Here is a 9,974-nt window from a genome sequence, read left to right on the forward strand (position 1 = left end):
TTTCTATGCATGTTAAAATGGTAGAATGATCCCTCATTAATATCAAGCGAATTTCCATTCCCGATGTTGCACCTTCGCATGTCAAGTACGTCTAGCAGTGGGCTCATTAAATTGGGGTGCTACTAGGTGTCCTTGAACTGAAGGGTTTGTGTCGGACACAGACATGCACTGCATCAAGTTAACCTGACAAGGCTATCAAAACGGTTTTGGGCCTTGTGGCAAAGAAGGTTGGGGGCCGGGGTATGAGATACCTTCCCGACCGACAAGAGTCATATAGAGATACGATTAGCAAGGAGTTGCTTACCAGATAGGTATGTTGGCTAGCAGTGATGCTAAAGCTCACTAGTCGCATGCGCTAGTCGGATCCTAAATCACTGAGAGTATGCGGAGGGATGCCGACTTCAGTGGGAGTATTTATGTTTAAGGCTTGAATTACTCTACATAAACACATTGCTTAGTGATTGCATATTTTTCTGCTGTAGATTTATGGCACCACCTGCTCAACCCAACTTTGCATTGAAATCAATTCTGGAAAAGGATAAACTGAATGGAACAAACTCTACCACCTAGCTAGTATAGAAATTTGAGAATTTTTCTCAAGCATGATAAAAAGGAACATGTTCTAGAGGATCCACTTCCAAAGGAACATGCCGATAATGCTAATTCCACAAGCAGGAATGCCTACCAGAAACTCGTTGATGAATCAAATGAGATCAACTGCCTCATGCTGGCTTGTATGGAGCCCGATTTGCAGCAGCATTTCAAAGATGTTGGGGCTTTCGATATGATTGGGAGTCTCAAGAGCATGTTTCAGGTGCAGGCTAGGACCAAAAGGTTCAACGTCTGGAAATCCTTGATGTATTGTAAGCTGAAGGAAGGTGATCCACTGAGCCCACTTGTGGTCAAGATCGGATACGTGCAAGCTTTGGATCGGTTAGGCTTCCCGCTCTTGGATGAGCTGGCTACTGATGCTGTTTCGGGTTCTCTTCCGCCTAGCTATGGGACGTTCATCTCGAAATATCACATGCACGGCATGGATAAGAAGCTCACTGAACTGCATGGGATGCTCAAGGTGACAGAGCAGGATATTAAGAAAGGCACGCATCAAGTGTTGATGGCGCACAAATCGGCTAAGTTCAAGAAGAGTTGGTCCAAGAAGAAGGCTAAGGCAAAGGGCACGGAGACGATAACCTCCGCCGCTGAGCCGAAGTCAGGACCAGACTCGAAGAACATTTGCTATCATTGCAAGGAACCTGGTCTCTGGAAGAGGAGCTGTAGCAAGTGGCTTGCTGAGCATGGCAAGAAGGCCGGAAATGCTGCTTTAGGCAAAGGTACACTTGTTACATATGTTATAGACATTTACCTTGCTGACATACCTAGTAGCTCTTGGATATTTGATACCGGATCGGTCGTTCATATTTGCAACTCGATGCAGGGGCTGGTAAGAACTAGGCGTGTGGCACAAGCGGAGATTAACATCAGGGTCGGCAACAAAGCAAGAGTTGTTGTGTTGGAGGTCGGTACGATGCAGCTCCAACTTCCTTCTGGATTTATTTCGGAATTGAATAATTGTTATTACATTCTTGCACTTAGTCGGAACATTATTTCTGCCTCATGCTTGATGAGTCAGGGTTATGAATTCAATTTAAAGGATAATGGTTTTTCATTTTATTTGAATGGAATGTTCCACGGCTATGCACCCATTGTTGATGGGCTTTTTATATTAAATCTGGAACAGGAACCGGTCTATAACATGAATGTCAAGAGGCATAAGCCTAATTAGATAAATTCGACACACTTCTGGCATTGCCAGCTTGGACACATTAGTCTGAAATGCATGAAAAAGCTCCATGATGATGGGCTCCTAACTTTGTCCGACTTCGGGTTGTTCGAGGCACGCGAATCATGCTTGCTCGGCAAGATGACCAAGTCTCCTTTTGCAAAGAGTTGCAAGAGGGCGTCCGAGTTGTTGGAGCTTATACACAGTGATGTGTGTGGTCCAATGAGCACAACTGCCAGAGGTGTCTATCAGTACTTCGTGACTTTTACCGACGACTTGAGTAGATATGGGTATATCTATTTGATGAGGCACAAGTCGGAAACTTTTGAAAATTTCAAAGAGTTTCAGAACAAGGTTGAGAATCAGCTCGGCAAGACTATAAAACTTCTACGATTAGATCGTGGAGGTGAGTACATGAGCCAGGAGTTTGATGATCATCTGAAAAGCCGAGGTATAGTACCTCAGCTCACACCTCCGGGTACGCCACAGAGAAACGGCGTGTCAGAACGGAGGAATAGGACCTTGTTGGACATGGTCCGATCAATGATGAGCAAATCGGATTTACCCTTGTCATTCTGGGGATATGCTCTAGAAACTGCAGCTTTCACACTTAACAGGGTACCATCAAAATCCGTAGACAAGACACCACATGAGATGTGGACCGGGAAGAGTCCCAGTTTGTCTTTTCTAATGATATGTGGTTGTGAAGCATTTGTCAAGCGACTTATGCCAGACAAGCTTACACCCAAGTCGGATAAATGCATATTCATGGGATATCCGAGGGAAACCTTAGGATATAGCTTCTACAACCGGAAAGAGAACAAAGTGTTTGTTGCTCGGAACGGGGGTTTCCTTGAGAAAGAGTTTCTCAGTCAGGAAGCCAGTGGGAGGACGGTCCGTCTCGAAGAAATTCGAGGACCACTCGGGGATAGCTCGTGCAACAGCCCAAGTGCGATCCTTCCTATTTTGTAACCTATCCAACCTTGTCATGTGTGATTTCCATGTGGGCTTTAATATAAGTGGCATCATCATCATCATTGTTTGCTTTGCCCCTTCTATTTTGTGGCATGAGTATTATTGTGTGTGGCATTGTCATAATTGTTTTGCATATTTCTTTTCCCTATATTGTTGCCATGATCATGATGAATGCCATTGCCATATTTTGCTTCTTGCATCATGTTCATCTTTTATTATATTGCATTGTGCCATCCTTGTTTGTTTGCCATGGTTGTGTCACTTGCTTTGTTCTATGCTTCATGATGTGATATTGCCTTTGTCATTTTGTTGCATTTGCATCATGGTCATCATTGTCATGTGCATATTTGTTGTGTGCTTGTTATCTTTGTGAACTCCTTCTCCTCATCTTCTTTGCTGTTTCATCTTGCCCTTTCCATTTAGAACATTATCAAGTGCAGCACCCCATCACAAGCTTCTTCCTTTCATTTGTCACCCATTTATTGCAAGTGGCCATTTCCTGTTCCTGTAAAAAATGTTCACTTATTTTCTGTAAATCCAACACCTTGCCTTCAACCTTTCTGTCAAGTTTCAGCTCATTTAAAGATGAATTGGTTGGGTTCAAAAATAGCTCAAGTTTGAATTTAGTTCAAACTCGAATTATTTTTCTATCTCTAAAATTGCCAAATCACTTTTATCAAATAGTGCATAAATCCAGGGTTCCAGATATGTATTTATATATCTCATATTCCTGACCAAAAACCCTTGGACTTTCCTCATTGTTGTCTGTTTATTTATATAAACATAAAAATTACAAGAGAGGAAAAGGCCCCTTACCTCAGCTACTCGCTGGGCCTCTCCTTCCATCCGGCCCAGCAACCCAGCGCTGCAACCACCTAGCCTTCCCATGGTGAAATTCCACGTTTCAACAAGGGCGACCCCACCTGGCGGTCTCTCTCTTCCTCACCTTTCTCCTTCCTCTTGTTTCCTCCTCTCCTCATAGTAAAAACATCCTGGCCGAGCGCACATGGCCACGATGGCAGCCAGCCGAGCTGCGCCTCGCCCCTATAAGAGGCCCCGCAGCGCCCTAGGGTACTAGTCTTCCCCCCCTCTTCTCTGCCGCTGTTGCGCAAGTAAGGGCACCCCAAGCGCTCTGTTGCCTCGCTCCCGATTGCCATGGACGAGGCGAGCCGGAGCTCTCTTCCGGCGTATGAGCTCCAACGCCGGCCCCTTCTTCCTCCACGACCCCGTTCCCGCTGCGTTCCAAGGCCGAAGACGCCAAGTTCCTCGATGTCCTCTTCCTTTGCTTCATCTTCTTCACGGTTCAGAGGAACGTCAAGTTCCTCGTCGTCGTCTTCATCTTCTTCATCTACGGTAGGTGCTCGTCACCGGCCAGCTTCGTCGCGTCCTCTCGTCCCCGAGCTCGATTGACTCCTCCGAGCCCCTCTACGTGAGCAGCCGCGCTTCCCCGTACCTTTTCCCGTTGATTGCATCTTCTGTCGCCGGTTGCTTGCATGCCCGATAGTTCCTCCGCCGTCACTTCGATCACCGGCGAGGTTGCTATGCTTCCTCTGTTTCTTATGCACACACGCAATGCCACGCCCAGATCGCGCCTGGTGCAGTCCCACGCGCTCGCCCGCGCTCGAATACGAGCACTAGGGCCTGGCCAATCCCAGCCGCCGAAACAACCAAGGCGAGCATGAGCCCATCCCCGGGCAGACCCCCCTGCGCGCACACTCCCGCTGTTGCTCCGCCGCTAGCTGCACACCCAAACTTGCTCGCATCCACACACGCAAAACCCCGTGCCCCGCACACGCACCGCAGCTCGCCTGCACGCCACGCCATCGCCACCCAGCGCCTCAGCTGCACCTCGCCATGGTCCCGAGCCAAGGAAACGCTTGAGCTCGAGGTCTCTGCTTCCGCCTCACTCCGCAAGCCGCGCACCACACCTCCACCTACTTCCGCACCCCCGCCGTCGGCCTGTGGTCGCGACGGTCGCCGTCTTGCTCGCCGGCGTCGTCAGCCAGTTCCTCTGTGATCCACGAAGAAGTAGGCCTGGCCTTTGCTTTGGTTCAGCTTCTGCCGCCACGCCCTTGTTTGGCACAAATAAGCAGCAGCAGCGCACTGTTCAGCACTCTGCGATAAAGGCATTTCCATTCGCGTTCCGTATGCAGCGGGAATCGAAGTCGCTCGCGCGTGCATATGGATCCACACCAACTGGCCCCACAGCCCATGTGGCATTTCCCCTCGGCCCCACCTCTAAACCATTACCACACGGTATACCACTGAATACAGTCGAATCGTATCTGACTTTAGTGGGGCCCTATACCTACGCCCTCCTGAGATCGAGACGGCACACAAGGGATGGGACTCCCGGCTCAGTTTAGATCTGGAGAGGCGGACAAGCTCCCCGCCAGTCCACCACTGCTCCTGCTCGTCGCACTTTTCCGGTTGCCGTCGACTAGCCCACAATAGAGGAGGCGACCTCCCTTTACCCCGCACCATCACGGCGCCAGAAGAGGATGAGCCCCAGGAGCGGCCAGAGAGGAGGAGAAAGAAGAGGGGAAGGAGATGGAAGTTTCAGATCCAAAGTTGTTGTTCTTGTTTTTCTTCCCAAATCTGTTTGCTTTTTTGGTTTCCTGTGATTCTAGGTTTTGATGTGATCTTTGTTGGTTGCTAGGAAGAAAATGGATGAAAAAAATCTGCTCCTCAAATTCGCCCAAAGAGTCCTAGATCGGGGATGGCCAGAGGAGGAAGACGACGGGGAGCATAGACACCTCCGGATCTCCAATCCGCTTCTCCCCCCGAGGCTGTCGTAATGCTCCTCGTCTCCAAGAACTCCTCACCAGGCTCCTACCACCAGTCGAGCAGCTTGAGGAAGTACACAGGTGAGATCCACATACACACCTTCATCTGTCTTATTCTTTCTTCTTTTTGTTGGATCCAGCAAGAGGGTGGAAGCAGATGTCTTTTACTTTACCTTATATTTCTCTGATGAAAATCCTTTTATTTTCTCCTCGATTTGCTATGGATCTTGGCTGTTACAATTGATGTGCGAAAAAGAAATACCCTACTGAATTTGCTCTAATGTTTCTTTACTTTTCAGAGTTCTAGGTCGCTCTCCCAAAAAAATAGTTCTAGGTCGCTGCAGCTCCATGACCTCGGGGCATGGCTCGAGGTCGGCCACTAGATGCTCTTCGTCTTAAATTTTGGGCGCGAAGACACGGGAAGGCCAGGCAGGAGCATGACTCTTGTTTCACATACCCATCCTCTTCTTTTTCTGTGGATTGGAAGGGGTTGCGTCTTGATAAATTTTGTATATTGCATTCAAGATTTGTGTTATGCTCGTTCTTAGCACTTTTCTGGTCAAGGGAAGGTACTAGAGAACCTAGTTCTTAGCCAAAATGCTTTTCGAGTGAAGCAGACACCATTGCTTAAAGTAACTGACTTAATATTTGAGGATTTGCAAGCACTTCTTTTAACCAAGATAAAGTACGTACTTGGTTTCTCATCACTCCGCACTTTTGTTATTATTTCAGTTTTGGTATTGTTTCACCAGTTTGTTAACTATGGAATCATGACTGAATTATTAGTTCATACTGTGAATGCTTTGATTTATTCATGCTCTTTGCGCACTTTACCGATCAATCCAAAAGAACTTACCGTCATCCATAAAAAATAAGAACTTTGCTCAAGCATGTGGTGCACTTAGTATATAGGGCACGAAGGACTTATCGACTTCTTATCTCTTAGAATGAAAATTTTGTTCATGCATGCTACGCACTTTAGAGATCGATCCGGAAAAACTTTACCGTCGGCAGTAAAAAATTAAAAACTTTGCTCAAGCGTGTGGCGCACTTAATGGTATATGGCGGTAAGTACTTATCGACTTTTTATATCTTACGATAAAAACTTCTGTTCATGCTCTTTGCGCGCTTTACAAATCGATCCTGAAGGACTTTACCGTCATCCATAATAATTTAAGAACTTTTCTAAAGTGTGTGGTGCACTTAGTATATAGGGCACGAATGACTAATCGACTTTGCTTGGATGCTTCGAAGAACTTCTAATTATATTGTTCAATACTTTTTTTATACGAGGCAGTACTCTTTCTGTTGTCTAGTACTAAATCCGATTGGAGGGACTTTTTTTCCCGGGGGACTCTTGACTAATACCTTATTATACTGTATTATATGCACGTAGAAAAAAGTTACTTCCTCCGTAAAGAAATATTATACTGTATTATATGCACGTAGAAAAAAGTTACTTCCTCCGTAAAGAAATATAAGAGCGTTGGGAATAATTAGTATGGGAGACGTGTTGTTCGTTTCAGTGTGATGTACTTTGCAGGAATATCAGAAGAACTTTATAAAGTTTACTAAAAAAGGTGGACCGAGCTAATATATACTCTGCATAATAAAATTTATAAAGGAGTATATACTAATACACAAATTAGTTAGAAATCTGTTTGTTCTTGCATAATTAGCGGTTCAAGTGGTTTGGCATTCTAGTTAACACCGTGTGCATGGTTTGGCACTATTCAAAAGACAAAACTACACACATGCGGCATGGGATAAAGGAGCAGCGTACAAGCTCGTGCCAGGGGAATCCGTTGAGTATCGTGATTATTAGGAAAGACGAGATAGGCTAGGATTTGGTCCTGCCTTATCTTGTATTCCAAGTTGGTCTTTGTATTTCTATATATATGCTCACGAGGCTCAAGCAATAATCAAACTATTTCATCAATCCCTCACTCCCTTCTAACATGGTATCTATCGCAAGTCGATCCTAAACCCTAGCCGCCGCCGCTTCCGCATCTTCGGGCTGTAGCGTCGCGGCCCGCGGTCCACTCCGCCGTCCCCGCACGTCGACCTCCCGTGGTATGCGCCGTGCCGTCTCCCTTGGCGCGGGAACGTCACCGTCCGCGCCGGTCTTCGTCACGTTGTCAGGGTTCTTCGCCTACTTCGAGCACCGTCGCCGCACTCCTAACCTAGCCGCCGCCGCCGCCGTCAGGCTGCCGCCGCTGCTCTTCTTTGGCCGCCGCCGCCGGTCCACCCCCTTCTTCATCCAGCACTAGCCGGTCGCCAGCGTTGCCGTCATCTACCCCGACCACTTCGTCTACTCCGATCCGACCACCGTTGGTGACATCGGCCCCGTGCCGATGGACGCCGCAACCGTCGTCGAGTCCTTCTCTGCTGGCCTCTTCGACCTCTTCGACATGGCGTACAGCTCGTGCAGGTCCCAGTCTACGCATGTCTGGTGCTGGCAACACCGTCGCGTGCCTTCGTCCACGACGTGTCCCCGGGCCTGGCAAGCCTGGTGCGGCACTTCGTCAACTTCGTCTTCGTCCGTCTACGCATGCCCGGTGCTGGCAACACCGGTGCGTGCCTTCGTCCACGATGTGTCCCCGGGATTGGCAAACCCGCCACGACGCGTCGCCAACAACATCTTCTTCCCGACGCACCACTACTTCGACACCACTGCGCCCATGACTAACTTGGCGCCACCTTGCGCCCGCGGCTCCACGGCGACTTCCTCGACACCGGCCACCCAGACTCGACATCGACCACGGCATTCTTCGCACGGCTACCTCGACCACGGCTCCACCACCCACGCTCTCGGCTACCTCGACAACGGCACAAAGGGCTACCGCCTGCTTGAGCAACCTCGTCGGTTGTCACTCCAGCCATGACTCCGCGATGCGTCGACCGTTACGACTGTGGGGGGGTGTCCGTCGGCTTGCCTTTGGATTCTTCTCCAGTCTCGCTGTCTGCGTCGCTACCGTTGTGACTGCGGGGGGATGTTGAGTATCGTGATTATTAGGAAAGACGAGATAGACTAGGATTTGGTCCTGCCTTATCTTGTACTCCAAGTTGGTCTTTGCACTCCTATATATATGCCCACGAGGCTCAAGCAATAATCAAACTATTTCACCAATTCTTCTCTCCCTTCTAACAGAATCTATAGGGCCTGGTCCCACGTGAGGTCAAATCAGTTGGAATACAGCTGAATATACATGCAGCCAAAATCTCTGTGACCATGGAATACTATGCATGGCTGACACAAAGGTGGGTCATGTGCGGTGCTGATACAAGCTGCATACGGAACGCACAATTAAAAATCCGCGTCCAGCACTCTGCTCTAGTCCTGGCCATGGGCAGCCCGGCCCGAAAAAGCCCGACCCGGGTCGGCCCGACGCCGCTCCCGGGCCGGGCTCGGGCCTAGATTTTGAGCCCGAAGGCCGGGCCGGGCCCGGCCCGGGCCCATCGTTTTCGTGTTTTCCTGAAGGACGGGCCGGGCCGGCCCGAAGCCCGACAGGCTTTTACGTGTTCGGGCCGGGCTCGGGCCCAGAAAACAGGCCCGACGGCCTGGCCGGGCTCGGGCTGGGTTTTTTGCGTCGGGCTTGGCGAGGCCCGGCCCGAAGCCCGGCCCGGCTCGAGGTATGCCCAGGTATACTCTGCTCCTCTATCCAGGAGGTCGTGGCCTCGTGGGATCAAGTCCCAGCCGCCCCCATTTTTTTCTCTGTTTTCTTGTTATTTTGCACACCCACATCCCCTTCGGGCCAGATCTGCTTCTGGGCTTGCACAGCACATTGAATCCGGCCCGTGTATGTTTTTTTTCTTGTCCCATGTTATTTAGCATTTATTCATTTTCTGCATATTCACATCAATGCCATCATTTTGAATTGTCAATAACCAAATAACCATGCATCCAAATAAAACCTGTCATATATGCATCTTGCTCAGATTTTCATGTACTTTCATAATATGCAACTTTCATCCCTGTTAAAAATATTTAAAATTGTTGTTTGCATTAATTTGCATATATGGCATTGCTAAAATGGTTTATTTCATACCAATTTAACCGTAGCTCCGAATTAAATAAACTTTATATGTAAATCGGGTGAAAAAATTCATAGATTAACATGGTGCACTTTAACTTTCTGTTTAACAACTCTAACATAATGTTTTAATCAGATCAGTACCAAATTCGAAATTCACATACGGGGATTTTCCGGAATTGTTGTTTGTTGTTTCCGGCCTCATTTAAACTTGCCTAAATAGTTGGTTTACTTATGCTTCACCTCTTGCCATGTTTAACAGCATTTAATATTGTTGGGTTCATAAACGAGAGTGAACTAAATACTTGAATGTGGGGTTTCGTCAATATGCAACTCATTGCATATTGAGCTCCACTTAATTTGTAGTATCGTTTGTTGCACTTAGCCATACCATGCCTC

General features: G+C 48.1%; 1 long non-coding RNA gene across 2 annotated transcripts; it reads left to right on the plus strand.

Moving 5' to 3' along the window:
• The first annotated feature begins 4,885 nt into the window (after positions 1 to 4,885).
• On the plus strand, positions 4,886 to 6,248 carry LOC123168153 (uncharacterized). 2 transcript variants are annotated; one of them, XR_006484221.1, is made up of 3 exons: positions 5,049 to 5,325; positions 5,415 to 5,622; positions 5,841 to 6,248. It is a non-coding gene; the product is annotated as an uncharacterized lncRNA (long non-coding RNA). The 2 variants fall into 2 exon arrangements; XR_006484220.1 differs by having other exon boundaries at positions 4,886 to 5,622.
• Positions 6,249 to 9,974: the final 3,726 nt, after the last annotated feature.

This window comes from Triticum aestivum, chromosome 7D, assembly GCF_018294505.1.
Source record: "Triticum aestivum cultivar Chinese Spring chromosome 7D, IWGSC CS RefSeq v2.1, whole genome shotgun sequence".
Classification (NCBI taxonomy): Eukaryota; Viridiplantae; Streptophyta; class Magnoliopsida; order Poales; family Poaceae; genus Triticum; species Triticum aestivum.